The sequence below is a fragment of the Panthera onca genome, chromosome B3, assembly GCF_046562875.1.
Source record: "Panthera onca isolate mPanOnc1 chromosome B3, mPanOnc1 haplotype 2, whole genome shotgun sequence".
Lineage (NCBI taxonomy): Eukaryota > Metazoa > Chordata > Mammalia > Carnivora > Felidae > Panthera > Panthera onca.
This window is the reverse complement of record NC_138344.1, coordinates 76456572-76472016: the sequence shown is the minus strand read 5'-3', so window position 1 is coordinate 76472016 and position 15445 is coordinate 76456572. Positions and strand designations below refer to the sequence as shown.

At 31.9% G+C, this 15445-nt stretch overlaps 1 protein-coding gene across 6 annotated transcripts in view; it reads left to right on the top strand.

The window, feature by feature from the left end:
* The window catches only part of NOVA1 (NOVA alternative splicing regulator 1), a 150343-nt gene that overhangs the window by 47451 nt on the left and 87447 nt on the right, over positions 1–15445 (top strand). For 4 of the 6 annotated variants that reach the window (XM_060619410.2, XM_060619408.3, XM_078448367.2 and 1 more), the window contains one exon: positions 1813–1914. The exons of the other annotated variants lie outside the window; for them this stretch is intronic. The gene's annotated coding sequence lies outside the window, so the exon portion shown is untranslated. The remainder of the gene's footprint in view (positions 1–1812; positions 1915–15445) is intronic. 6 annotated transcript variants of the gene reach the window in all.

The following is a 15445-nucleotide window of genomic DNA, read 5'->3' as shown; positions in this document are numbered from 1 at the left end:
TTCAGAAGATCCAGCTAAATAAAAGTAGAAAAGACTTAGCTAAATAAAACTAATAAGAAGTTATGTAGCAATAAACAAAGATGAGACCCTATAAGGAAGTTCTGGTTGTTTGATATAGCTTTTTTGAACAATTATTGCTATTACTGGTAATTTTAGGTCAGGTATTGTACCATGTGTTTATGTGAATTATTTCATTTGGTTATTGGAACATCCCTGTGTCTGTTTTTCAGTAAAAAAAAAAAAAAAAAAAAAAAAAAAAAAGGAACAGCTGTTCAGAGTTAGACATTTAATTTAAGTGATTACTTCCACCTACTCAATTGGGTATCTTCAAACCACTTATCAGTAGTTCCTTAAATTTTGGAGGGGGAGTCACAGAACCTTTTGAGAACCTCACAAAAGCTTACGGCCTGTTCGCCCTAGACAAATGTGCTTGTGGTCCCCTATAATAGGTCTTTATTTTTAGCATGCAATTTTGCAGAATTTCTAGATTACCTAAGTCACATACATGGACCCCACAATGTAATCTCTGATCTGTGTCTTCTTTTAATAAAGAAACTGATAAACTCTGTATTTTTTTCTTCCTCTACTACCTTTTATCACTTTAGGAAGGTAATATTTGTTTGCACTATGCCTTATTCTAGAAAGAATTTGAAGAAGCTGAAAGGAAATTATCAACTATCTCTAACTTTACTAGGTATATACCAAAATAAATACATAAATGCTGTTATGGCAAGTGAGATTCAGAAGTTCGATGGATGGGACACTTTTTAATGGTCACATTTGTTGGACTTTGCTTCAGAGCACCCTCATTCTGTTTCATGACTGTGCGTATTTTGAAGTAATGTGAACTGTTACTTCTTCAGGGTAAACAGAGTAGCTCTGCCTAGAGATAAAAAATTAGAAAGGTAGTGCCTTCCAGCTTCATGATTGATTCGGTGATATTTCTCAGAGAATAATCTTTTCTTGATATTGTAATTCCATCAAATATAAATTACATAGAAAGGGTGTTGTAGTAAAAGTAGGATGGTAATAGTTTTCCTTATTAATGAACTAAAGTTATTGTACACTTAGTTAACTCATTGATATGTGGGCTAAGGATGAAGACTGTATTTAGATTATAACTCTTTGAGACTTTGGAGAAGAAAAGTTGTTATTTTACATGAGATCACTTTTAAAGGTCCATTATATGAAAAATAATTTAACCATTGGTAATTGTTGAGGACTAGTTATTTCACAACATTGGTTTTTAAATATAAAGTAATTTAGAATTTCAGAACGGGTTTCCTTACTTTTAAATATATTTTCATGTCACTGATGCTTCAATTCTGATATCTCACCTCTTTTGTTTTTCCCCCCTTGAATTGTCATCTAAAGTAAAAGCATTAAATTAGCTAAACATAATGAAGTATCTTACTGTATATATTTGCTTGGTTTTAGGTAAATTACTATAAAAGTAATGTTATAAAACTGTATACAGTGTTTGGGTTTAATTTTTCTACGTATGTGTTTTAACATTGACTTACAGTTATGTTGTGTGAATAATTGTATTTCTACTTTTTCCTTCAATCATTCTTAACATCGAATTTTTAAATGAACGGTAGCCCATCTGTGTAGGGCTCTTGTGACTGAATGATGTATTTTGTTTTGCTGTGGCACAGTTTTTAGACAGCCACTTTTGTTGTTAAATATTTTCATTTTCTATAGTACTTTTCATCCCTGTATATATGTACAGGAGTCACTTCACCCACCACCGAATTGCAGCCACTTCTGAGGTGGAACGCAGCAACTGTTTAACAGCGCACTTTCCCCTAGGTGCTGACAGCTGCAGAAGAAATTGTACATGGTCCTGTACAGAAGGTATTTCTCCACTGTGCCATCTGCAGAGTGAAACTGACTAGGAGTACTACATAGACTGTAAGTTTCTTGTGTACCCGTCCTAGACTGGAAAACCCAATAAGAGAGAATAACAAATAACTGGGAAGCATCATTTAAAAATGTATTGAGGTCAGTTAAACTTAGTGCTGCTCTCCCTGGCTCTAAATTTTATTTTAACGTCATCTAATTTGTGATTGGTACTGAATTGAATAACAAACAAATAGATGCACTCCTTGGCAATTATTTTATTCTAAAAGCATATGAAACTAAAGTGCTTTCATAAATACGTCACTTTTAATGAAGCTTAAAAGAATCAATTTGTTTTTAAATATTTTCAAATAACGAAACCAATATTATATAAGATCTTAGAACTGTATTCTTAAAGTAGCAAATCAACTTAAAATTCAACAGGAACATCCTAATTAGCTTTCCTTATAGTGTTTTATGTTTTAGTTGTAATACTTTCATTCTTGTGGTGAAAGCTTTGCAACAAAGCCAGTTTATAATGAACCTAGTTTTGATTTTTTGTTTTAGAAGCTTTGAGTTTGATTTTTTTTTTTTTTTTTTTTTTTTTTTTTTTTTTTTTTAGTGTATTGAAACAAAGCTTGGGAGAGAAGAAACAGTAAATATTTGAAATTTCACTTAATGTATTTTAGTCTTTCTCTTCCATTTCATTATTTAATGATTTTCTTTTTCCTTTTGTAAAAGCTGTTTACCAGAGTGCTATCTTTAATAATAGTTTGGTATGTTTATGCCTTATAGGATAGGAAAATAACGTTAGAAGCTCCTGTGTCTATTGTTAAACAATATGATATGGATTGTTATATTTCATTGTTTTGCAAAATTTCTAGTCAATAATATGACTTACTATCTATTTTTGTGTGTGTGTGCATCTGTAGACATTTCTCTGGTGAGAAATTAGGATCTCTTAGTCTTCACAGAGTCTTAATTTTATGAAATATAGTGTCATTTGTTTTAGGTAACTTTAACTTACATCATAATTTAAATGATGTTTGTGTACATCTCTATGCCTATAGATTCTCAATGAAAGCAGATAAAAGCCTCTCTGGGCCACAGTTTACTTACTTGTAAAATGAGGTGGGTGGAAGAAATTATTTCTACAGACCCTTTATTTACATGTTTTCTGTTTAACTCAGGGGTAGAATTCTATGTATATAGAATGTACCTTACATTGTGTAACCAAGATATTTTGGTGCAAGTGACTTTGTTCTAGTTAGAATATTATTTGTGTTAATTAAATGCCGAGTGATGGTATTTTAGAGTCAAAAGAAGAGGTCTGATTTCCAACAAAGATTTTTAACTGTCTCTAATTGTTAGTGGAATTACCTCGCTGTTTTGAAATAAACTTTTTTGAGAATAAATAAAATTCTCAACAACCTGTTCATCATAGAGGCATCTGGTAAATTTTTTAAAAACTAAGCTTTACATTCACAGTGGAATGCAGTTAAATATTACCAAAAACTAACTTTTTAATGAGATTTTCCCTCTTACTTAGACTTAATACTTCTTTCAGCAGTCAAAGCACTAAAGAAGTAAACATTCATATTTTAAAGAATATAGTTTAGACATAATATAATGTACTTATGTATCTTTAGCAAGAAGGTATTTTATCAGTATATGTAATATTTGATTTGCTAGAATTGGTTCTTTTGAATTTTCTACAAACAGTGTAATTGTAAGTATTGCTTCATCTCATTTATCTTAATAACTGAAGTTAATATATTTGACAGAATAGACCATATGCTTTATATACTGTTTTGGTGAAAAGTGCAAACTATACCTGTTGTGCATATCTGAGTATATAATTTTCAATTATACAGAGTTGTTATATATTAGACCTTCTGTGGATGATGTAAGTTTAGCAACTTAATAGATTCAGTTTTTAGCCAAATGAATCTTATACTTTAAAATACTTCAACGTATGTTATTTGGAAAAGGGAATTAGATGGAAACTTTCATTTTTATTGAATATACTTATGTATTCTATGAATTTTATGAACATGTACTACTTGTATAATCAAAAATAAAGGAAAATATTGGCATTTCAGTTAAAATGTATATTTGGAGCATTTGTTTAGTTTATTTAGAAATCACCTTCATTGCGTAAAGTATCTTATAGATACTTATTATCTCTGTTTGAATGTTTGTTTCTCAAAGGGAAGGGTTTTCATATTATTCTGCAGGACCAGCATTGTGGTTGGGCTTATTATATAATTTATATTCATATAATAGTTTTTGAATTCAGAAGTAAATACTAGATCAAGATTAACTAAATCTTAAAGAAACCTGTATTTTTTCCATCTTCCCCCATTATAATCTTCTGTTTGAAATAGAAAAATGAGAGAAGTATGTAGATAAAATGAATTTTTAATACTTAATAATATGTACTTAGACTTATGGCAATAATGTTCTCTGACAACATATAGCTTTCAGTTGGAAGCTTTAAAAAGAAATACAGCACCAGCTGAAGAAATAGTGAAATTGATGAGAAAATAAAATGCAAGGAAATGTACTTTTGGTGTAGATTTTACTTAATTTAAACTAATTTTAAAGAACATTTTCATATAGAGTTTCAAACCATATTTTAAAATTCTCATATGCTCTCCTCAGTTTTACAAAATAACATCCTCTGTCTTTTCAATTAAAGGCATATTTTTATATTCATCCCAGATGTCTAAAAAACTATTTGTCTCATCAAATTTGTTTGAGCAGAATCTTGTCATGTAATAGGAAAATGAAACACTTTCAGATGTTTCATTGTGAATAATGAGGAAATGATTTTGTAATTTCACATTAGGTGGACAATTCTTTTTATACTAAATGGTTAATATTTGAGTTTATTTAATAAACTTTAGTATTCAGACATTATCTTCTGTCATCCAAAATACAATTTATATCCATTGAATAATATTTGCAGTTTGAATTTATATAGAAACAAATGTGAGGAATTTTTTTTTTCAAAGAACCTCACACCAGTTATATGAAGTTAAAATACTCATATAATTACCTCAGTCTTTGATATTCATGTGTTACGTATCAGTTAAGTCCAGCCACTTTTTATGAATTTTGCAGATATTTCTCATGTACATTTAATTAGTTGAAAATTTAAAAGTCTAAATTTGTATAAAGAACTATGCCGCAAATCTCTTTAATAGTAAGTTAACATACCTTTATTACCTAAAATTCGCTTAATCCCTGAAATTTCTATGTGTCATAGGTAAAGTGTTTTACATAGGTAAAAGTGTTTGTGTGTGTGTGTGTGTGTGTGTGTGTGTGTACACGCGTTCAAGTGCACGCATGTGATATACTTTATGAAGCATGGCCTGGAATCCTGACTGCCACTTTGTAGCTATTTAAATAAAGTATAAATTGTTTAATAACTGTAAGTTTTTTTTTTTAATCTGTTAATAGGAAATCATTACACCTACCTCACAGGGTTGTTGTGAGGAAAAACAGTAAAACATATGTGAAAGTGCTTTGCATATGCTGGATAGGCAGTATATAAAAAATGAGTGTTAGTAGAACTTCAGTGGACCTCATTTTTATCTTATGATAAAATCTATATTCTGTGCATGTGATCTGACTCCCTCTTTATGTCCTCAACCTCATTTCTTTCCTTGCAGACTGCATATATTGATTAATTGATGCCAAGTGCTTTGCAGTTCTTAGAATATGTCATGCCTTCTTTGGGTCTTTGTGTGCTTGCAACATTCTTTCCAACTACTCACACACCCCTTTTCCCCAGACCGCTATCATCTGTGTAACTCAACCTCATTCTTCAGGTCTTCCTTTACAGATTTCTCCTTAACTAAGATATTTCCTACTCATCCTTAACCTCTTATACTCCTGTTAGATGACCCTTGTATATATATGGTCCTCTGGGCTTTGCTCGTTCCTATGCTAGCAGTTAGCTCATGTATTATTACTGCCTTTGTGCTTGTCTGTTTCCTCTGTAAACTCGTTGAGAGTGGAGTCTGCCTTTAACTTCTTTAACTCAGTACTTAAGAGTTTCTGCAACTCAGGAAACAGTGAGCATTTTATAAATAGATGTAAGTTCTCCCTAAACAAATTCATAACACATGATTCATACTCCTTAAAAAAATGTTTAATTCTGTATTTATAGGATAGATTTTAAGCTCCATAATAAACAGATCAAAATTACGGCATTTTTATAATTGACTACTTTACTCACCATTTGTCACTCTTAATGGATTTATTAAGAGGTGAACTCACCAGGGTGCAAGTGGAAAGTTACTTTATTCTTTCCTGTCATGGCACCTGAAATCCCACCTTGAATATTTTCTTTTCTGCTTCTCGATACATGCTTTTCAAGTGTCCATCTCTTCTCTGCTCTTGTTCTTCTTCCTCTTGCTCTTTTCTTTCTCTTGTTCTTTTCATTCTCTCTTCAATACTTTCTTTGCTTACTCCCTGGCATTTGAAAATATACTAACTTTTCAGATAACTTTTTTTTTAAAAAGAAGGCTATGAAATTAAAATTCCAAATTCTCATCCAATGTGAAAATTTTCGCTTATGTCAGCTTTGTTTAAAGAAGGCTTGGGGTGCCGGGGTCAGTTGGTTTAGCTTTTGACTCTTGATTTCTGCTTGGGTCATGATCGCACAGTCATGAGATAGAGACCTGCATTGGGCTCTGTGCTGACCATGGAGCCTGCTTGGGATTCTCTCTGCCTCTCTGTCTGCCCTTCCCCCATTCATGTTCTCTTTAACACACTCACTCTCTGTCAAAATAAATAAGCATTTAAAAGAATTTTTAAAGATTAAAAAGGAATAAAGAAGGCCTACAAACCTGAGTAGAGACATGTCAACTAGTGGACATTTGTATTAATTTCATTTTGCCTTAGTTTTTCTCCCAGCTTCTCATGCTGCTCCTGGTGGGTCTTCCAAAGTTTAATGTTAGAAATGAAGAACTAATTGGCAATAAAGGCATGTTGGAAGTTTAACTTTTTTGCTTTCCTGGATTTATCAGACTCCCACTGTTGGGGGACACCCCAGTTGTAATTCCTTGACACAGTTGAGACTTCCTTTGTTGGTCTTCTTTTGACTACTATCCTTAGTTTCTGACTTTCTAGTCTATGTTGAACCTCTTTCTTCTGGGGTTATCTTGTTCCCTTTGCAGTCCTCTGTGTAGAATTCCTTTAAAAATGGCTCAACGCCAATTCCTTTCCCAGGAGTCCTTGGAAAATGTCCCATTGGAAAATGTAATTCTTTACTTCAAACTCTCAAATTGGCTATTTCTAAAGTAGTAGCCCCAGACTAAGGGCATCTTAACCTCTTGCCTTTAGATGTTTTTAGGCCTAGGTCCAGTTCCTGTATCATTCGTTTAATGCCCTGTATCCTAAGGGACATAGGCCAAACTATGAGTGGGTCGCTGTTCTATTTCTTCCTCAAACAATGTAAGCTCCTCTCCTCCAGTATATACTTATATTTTTTATATGAGTGATGGATTAAACAATGCCTGAGCAATTTTTGGCCACATTTTTCCAAATGTTGCATAGATGAGCTGTTACCTCAGGTATAGTACTTAGAACCTTTTGTTGTCAGCTTTGGTTCCTATCTGAAACTGAGAAAACAAGAAAATGGCCATAATGGTCAGCTTGCATTTCTAGAAATTTCTGTGAACATTCATCCATTTCTATATTTCTGTGCCTTGTGTTAGGTTATACTGTGAGTTTGTAATGTCCTTCCTACTTTTTCCTCCTGGTGGAATCCTTCCCAGTCTTTGATGACCAATTTAGGGGAAATCTCTGTTGGTGCCTGCAGTTAGAATAACTTCTGTCTACTGTGTTCTCACAAATACTTTGTGTGAAGTGTTATTGTATTACTTATAAATTTGTCTGACTAGATTGAGAGCATTTTTTAGATAGCCACTGACTTATTGGTGAACCCCTTGCCACTTGGTCTCTATTATGTGTTTCATATATTATTTGGTAAATTAATCTCTTCTGAACACTGAGATTAAACTTTGTAAAATTATTGTTGAGTAATTAATATTTACATTCTTATTTATTTCTGTCCATATTTCAAAAAATATTTGAGGCGGTAAGGATTATATTTTATGCCTTTGATTTTTGTCTCCCAGTGTTATTGCTCTTTGTCTGTTCTTAGGCACATTCATTCTTTCAGTTCTGGTTTTCATTCAGTTTTCTCCATTTCTCCCTGCATTCCTAATATTTCTTCCTTGTTTTGTTTTTCTTCCTTATTTTATTCCAGTTTTCCAATTGACGGATTTAACTATGAGAAGTAAAGATAACCAGGTATTCCAAGCAGGTTCAGGCTGAAAGTTTAAAAAAAAAAAAAGTAAATATGACAGATCTCCAGACTAGTTGAATTTCAAGCAGTATAGATGCCAGAAATTGTAATTTATGTGATTATTTGTCTGCAGTCATATTGCTTATACCAATAGATTTTTGTGTGTTTTCATAAGAAGGAATAAACTATAAAAGATGGCCAAGTGATTGATTTTCAATTTTAGATATCAAGAAACACTGTTTATTTCTATTCATTATCCCACTTTCTAATCACTACAGTTATTCAAATATCTATTTACCTTACAAAATTAGTAAAATTAATTATTGAATTTTTTACTTAGTTTAAGGTGAATATTACTCTATGATTAAAGTTTGATATTAAGAAGAACAAAATTCCATTTTTCTAAGTTTTTGTGAACATATTGACAAAGCTAAAATCCAGGAGAGTTTTTAGGAAACATCTCGTATGGATCAGTTATCAAATAGGAAAATTAATGCTAAAACATATAGTTTTTCTAACTATACCATCTGAAATGTACTTCTCTTTTAAATATTCATTATTCTGTTTTCTTTTCCTTTTAATGGCTATTTCTGGTTTTCAGGTGTGGTTTTGTATAGGACTTTAAGAAACCCTCTTTTGGTGGGTCAAGTAAAATGTTAAAAAAGTAAATATTATAAACATTAAAATTCATCAAAACCTAGTTCTTTATTTTATATGTAAGCCTATGTAATGTCCTAGGCAAAATACCTTACTTATATTATAGATATACATGCACATAATAAGGAAATTGGCCATTAATTGATATTTCTTTTTTATGCTTGTTTCTGAAATGCTAGCTCCACGTTTTCCCCTTTGCTGCAGGCTATGACAAAATTCAGCATGTCTGAAACCAAAGGAGATATTTAGTTCTCTATTCTCATTCTGCCTTCCAAGTCAATCATTCTTGCTTATGACTTCAGTATATACCTTGCGACCGAGAGTCACAATAATACCATTCTCTCCTCTCCTTTGACTTGAATGTCATCCTATTTATTTTCACATCTTAATTATTTTGCTTTTGAGATGTATCTTGAATCAGTAAGCTCCATTCTATATCCATTGATAAACTCTAGCTCATTATTTTATCACTTGCCAAGATTCATGTACTAGATTTGTCTTTCTGTTTATATTACATTTTTCTTGAGGATGGGAACCACATTATATTCACCTTGGTACTTTCCATGGAGAATAGTCTCAGTAAATCCTTTCTAAGCTTACTCAGCTAATTGTGAAGTTGATTCTTTGTATTGAAGCCTTAAAAATATTGAATGGGTTGCTAAAACACAGACCAGTGCCACAGTTAAAATGAATCACGCATTGTTCCAACTTGATGATACTCCTATTAGTGTTAACACTACCAGAAAAGTGCTTTAAGTGAATTCTGAATAATCTCTTAAGAACCCTTGGCTTTGTACTAATTATATTAAAACAGATTTTCTTGCCAATATGCTAGTATATATGCTGGTGTGTAGGCTCTTGCTATAACTATCCCATTAAAAAAATACATATAGTTATATGCCATCTTGAAAATGTAGCAGAAGTCTTGGTTACTTCTCTTTTTATATTAGTCCCTTTCTAGATCTTTCAGAGATAAATAATACAAATGGGAAATGAGCTTCTTTGGAAATCTTGGAAAAGTCTTCACCCCAACTACCAGTCCCACTGTGGATCTCGATTTATCCTAGTAAGGGGTTACAGTGGCCTCCTAAGAGGAGTAACTTTACTACAGCCTATATTAGTGCTTCCTGTGCTGGAACTTACAGAAAACTTATTTTCCCTTTTGCTTCTTCTCATTGTAATCTTTGAAAATAATCACTGGTTTCTGGTAATTTACATTATGAAGATGCTCTCATTTCAGACTTGATAAAATATGAATATGTGCTTTTCTGATCTTTTAGAGTGTTTTGTAAAATTATTTGAATGAGTGTTAGTATTTATATAGAAATAAGATGACCTTTTAAATGTTTTTGAAAAATATTATTTTCAGTTTATAATTTTATTTTGATCAGTATGGTCTGATATTTTCTTTATTCCTCTCCTGTTTCTTTTAATATGTACTTAGTATGTATACATCTTTATCCAGATCTTTCATTATACACATACAAATGTGTACATAAGAACTTTTAATTTTGTAGTCATCTTTTTATATTCTCATATCTCAGTTATTTCTTTGAAATGATAAGTTTTCAAATTAGTTTAATTTTGTTTTTGCTATATAAAAATACATTTTGAAACCTGTATAGGTTTTTTTATCTATTTTCCAGATTTATATAAACTTAACCATATGTTGCTTTTATACCCTAGACATTATATGATATTTATGCTTTACATGTCACTTAGTACATTAAATATAATTAACATTCTTTTGTATAATATTTAATTATTTTTACTCTTCCATTTATTCAATCAATTTTTAGTGATACAATGTTCTACGCACTGTCTTACATGGTGGGAATGCAGAAAGTCTTGGCTCTTACGGAGCTTTTATTCTTGTTGGTGAAGAGGGAGAGAAACATATAACACTAAATAAATAAGCATAATTTATTTATTTATTTATTTATTTATTTATTTATTTATTTATTTATTTAAATGTTTATTTATTTTAGATAGAGACAGAGAGACAGAGCACGAGGAGGGGGGGAGGGGCAGAGAGAGAGGGAGATGCAGAATCCGAAGCAGGCTCCAGGCTCTGAGGTGTCAGCACATACCCTGACACGGGGCTGGAATTCATGAACCATGAGATCGTGACCTGAGCCAAAGTCCGATGTTTAACTGACTGAGCCACCCAGGTGCCCCTAAAAACACGTAATTTTAGATACGCATAAATACCATGAAGGAAAGGGGTACTTGGGTGGCTCAATCAGTTAAGCATCTAACTCTTTGTTTGGCCTCAGGTCATGATTTCATGGTTTATGAGTTCAAGCTCCGCATCTGGCTCTGTGTTGACAGCGTGAAGCCTGCTTGGGATTCTCTCTCTTTCTCTCTGCCCCTCCCCTGCTCACATGCACTCTCTCTCTCTCTCTAAATAAATAAATAGATGAATAAATAAACTTAAAAAAATATTATGAAGGAAATAAATGCATGTGATAAAAAAAAATATTGAGGAGGAGTATACTTTAGCTAGGATATCAAAAGGAAACCTCAAAGACAGGACATTTGAGTTGAGCTCTAAATGATTAGGAGGAAGAAAATCACATTCCGGTTGTCAGGAATAGCAAGGACAAAGTTTTTGGATATGAATGAGTTTGGCATGTTGAAAAACAGAAATAAATGTTGTGTGTTGAACATTGTTAGAAGAGAGAGTGTAGCAGGAGGTGAGGTCTTTGAAATAATGCAGGCCAGATCAAATGGGTCATAGTAAGAAGTTGCAATTACAGTATAGTTACAATGTGAAGACATTGGATATTTGAGTTTTATGATGATTAGCACTGAGGACATTACTCTTGCTGTGTGGAAGATAAACAGGGAAAAGGAGTGAGGGTCTAGGAGAGGTAATTATTAGGAAGTTCTTGCAGTAGTTCAAGAAGTTATGGTGTCTAGGATTAGAGTTTTTGGCAGTAGAAATAATGAGAGGTGATTTATTTTAGAGGAGCACTGATAGAATTTGTGAATGGATTAGAAAGGGTATTGTCAACAGTATCAGACATAAGTAAACATGAAGTAGTTCTTGAAAATATCATTCAATGGACTTGGACTTTTCTGTGGTAAAAATGTACCATAATTTATTTAAATTACACTCTATTTTTATTTTTTCCTTAGTATAAATAACATTAACCTTTCATCATTTTCTTACCTCACTGTCATTGTATATAAATAATGATTTGTGATGGCTTGCCAATTTGAATGGTAGAAAATTATATCTTACTCACTAGACTAAAATTTTAATGTGTATATTGACAGGTTGTAGTTTTTCAATTGTGAATTATTTCTGGCCTTGTTTATTTTGAGATGTTATTTTCCTTATTGATTTGAAAGGCCACATTAGTTATAGAGAGCTAAACATCCCCAAATTATTTGGTTTTGAGATTTTTTTTTTATTCTTATATTAGTCTCCTCCATGCCCTTTATGTCCTAGACACTTCAGCTATTTCTAACCTCTTTCTTGCCTCATGGAATTGGCACTTGCGATTCTCCATTTTTTGGATCCCTCTTCAGCCAGTCTTCAATGGTGGGCTGTGTTTCAGCTCAAATATTACCAACTTAGAAGAGCTGTTCCCAGCTTCCTACCATAAGATTCCTTCTCATGCCTTTCACATCCTGTCACGTTATTGCCTGTGTTCCCCCCACCCCTACCCGCACCCCGCCCCCGCCAGGCTTTTAAAGTCATCCTGGCGCTTATCACAGTCTGGAGTTACTCATTGCTTACTTATTACTTGTTCTTTCCAATGAGAATGAAAGAACCATGAGGGTAGGTGTCTACTCTGAATTTGTTTACTCTTGGACCTCTCAGGCTAGAATATTGTTGGGCATTACCACACAATATATGTTATAGGGTGAATAATATAGGAATATTAGCTGTTTGTGCCATATGCTTGTGTTTTTCCCCTTTTGTCAATTGCCTTCATTCTGATTCCTGTACTTTTTACATGAAGAATTTTCTGTTTTCATAGAATCAAATCCATGAAGTGTTTTTATATATTACCTTTTCATTACTTTTAGAAGGAAAAGAAAAACTTTCTCAACTGGAGATATTCCATTTTCCTGTGTTCTAATTAAAATGTTTCTGAATATAAAGTTACTTATTTTCAAGAACTAGAGAAGTTATTGAAGGTAAAAATAGCTCTTATAAATATGTTTCTGTGCTTTCATCTAATCTTACTGCACATTTATTTATAAAATAGAGATTATACTGTATATAGAGCTTTTCATCTTTTTTCACTTAATATTGTACCTTGTGCATTATTTAGATGATATATATTCTTCATTCTTCACAAGTGTAGTTCTTTTAAGGTCTTAAAAAGATTAAGGTTTGCAGAATATTCCACCTTAGGTATTTGTTATAATATATTTAGTCTCTTATTACATACTTGTTTCAGTCTTTTTTGCTATAAATAACAGTGCATAGTACTGTATTTAAGTTTTTGTGTTCACTTATGATTATTCTCTTATAAATTACAAAGCATAGAATAATGGATTTACTGAGTCATAGGAGACATGCAGTATTATAAAATGTTTATAGATTCAGTGCCAAACTATACTTCAAAAGTTTTTTTTATATACTTCAGAAAGATTTAAGTAAGTTTACACTCCTAGTAGTAGTAGTAGTGGTGGTGGTGGTGGTGGTGTGTGTCTGTGTGTATTTCTCAACAGATTTTCTGATTCCCAATAATTATGTGCATTTAAAATCTTGGCCCATTTCTCCCAATCTGCATCTCCCCCACCATCAAAAAATTATGTAAAACAATTATGGTGTTTTTCACCTACAAAATTAAGTATTTTTTATATAGTCAGCTCTATGATATTTTCCATTTTCCTTTCATGTCTGTGCTGAAAATAACTTTCTTCGTTCTGAGGTTAAATATATGCTTACTTATGGTTTGATCTAGTTTTTTACTTTGCAGTTCTCTAATTTATGTAGAATTTATTTTAAGATATTTCAGAAGAAAAGTTCTCACTGTATTTTCTCTAAGTAGTAATCCAGTTATGCTAGATATATAATTTTTAAGTAATCACCATTTACTGTTTTCATGCTAAATTTTTATGTATTCCTGGGATTTGGGGAGAAGGGTTGTTTATTCTGGGTCTTTTGTTGTACTAATTTGATGTTATTCATTATTGTTTCATAGTATCTTTTTGTTTTGAGTTATCCACTACGGTAATAATTCCCTAATTTTATTATCCTTTATCTTAACAACTGTTCTAGTATATTATTCCATTTCTTTTTCCTAATGAATTTAGAATAATTTTGCAAATATCCTTTCCAAATAAGGTATTCCTGTTTTTTATGTTAGTGAAATTATGTTAAAACTGTTGACTTGTTTGCATAAGATATTCTTAGAGGATTTCAGATATGAGCTGAGATTACTTTTTCTTTTCTGTCTCAGGAGAGCTTTTTCTATACAGATGTCCAACACATTTCATTTAAGATCATTCTTAGTTGTTTATTTAATTTAAAGTCATTCCTATTTCCTCCTTTAAATTTTTTTTTTAATTTATGTATTGAACTGGTTTTTGTAGGTCTTTAGTGTGTTAGTTTTCCGTGGTCACTAGACAATTACCACAAATTTTGTGTCTTAAAACAGCACAAGATTTGTTCTCTTCAGTTATGGTTGCCAAAAGCCCAAAATTATTGGACTAAAGTAAAGTGTTGATAGGGCTGTTTCCTTTGGAGGCCATAAGGGAGAATCACTTTCCTTCCCTGTTGTGGTTTCTGGAGGCTGCCTGTTTTCCTTGACTTATGACCCTTCCTTGAATCACTACAAGGTCTTGCTTCTGTCATCACATGTACTTCCTCCTTTGACCTTCTTGTCTCCCTCTTATAAGAATCCTTTTGATTATGTTCAGGGCCCATTTGGACAATCTAGAATAATCTCACCATCTGAAGATCTTTAATTGAATTACATCTGCAAGTTCCCTTTTCTGTATAAGAGAACATTCACAGGTTCTAGGAATTAAGATATGGATATTTGAGAGGCCATTATTTAGCCTGTCACATATGGGAAAATTTTTAAATTTTGATACTATTTTAAATTTCTATTTTATTAACTTTTACATTAAGTATGATTGCATTTACTTCATTTTCTAAACAGTCATGAAATCGTAAGTGATGGTAACTTTTTCTCTAGCTTACAGTAGTAACTTTATGCATTTGATTCTATTTCTGTCTTATTGCTGCTTTCAATTTTTAATGCAAATGTCCAAGATATTTTCTTCTTAATTATTATATTTACTGTTAGTTTAGAATAGGTATTTTTTTAATTACAGAAAAGTAATTTGTTCATTATCTTCCTGTTCCCTGCTTTTTTGACATATTTGTGTTATAGTTATATACAACCAAATATTAACCCACACTTGCATTTCTGGATTAAACTGTATTTGACTATAGTATATCAGTTTTTCAGTACAGTACTGGATTAATTTACCAGTACTTTATAAAGATTTTTTAAATGTTCATATTAATAAACGTGATTCATTTATGTGTGGTTGGCTTAATGTATGACTTGCTTTTCCATTTGGAATATCAGGGTTATGCTAATTAATAAAATGAATTTACAGGTATATTTTTCTCTATAGACTGGAATA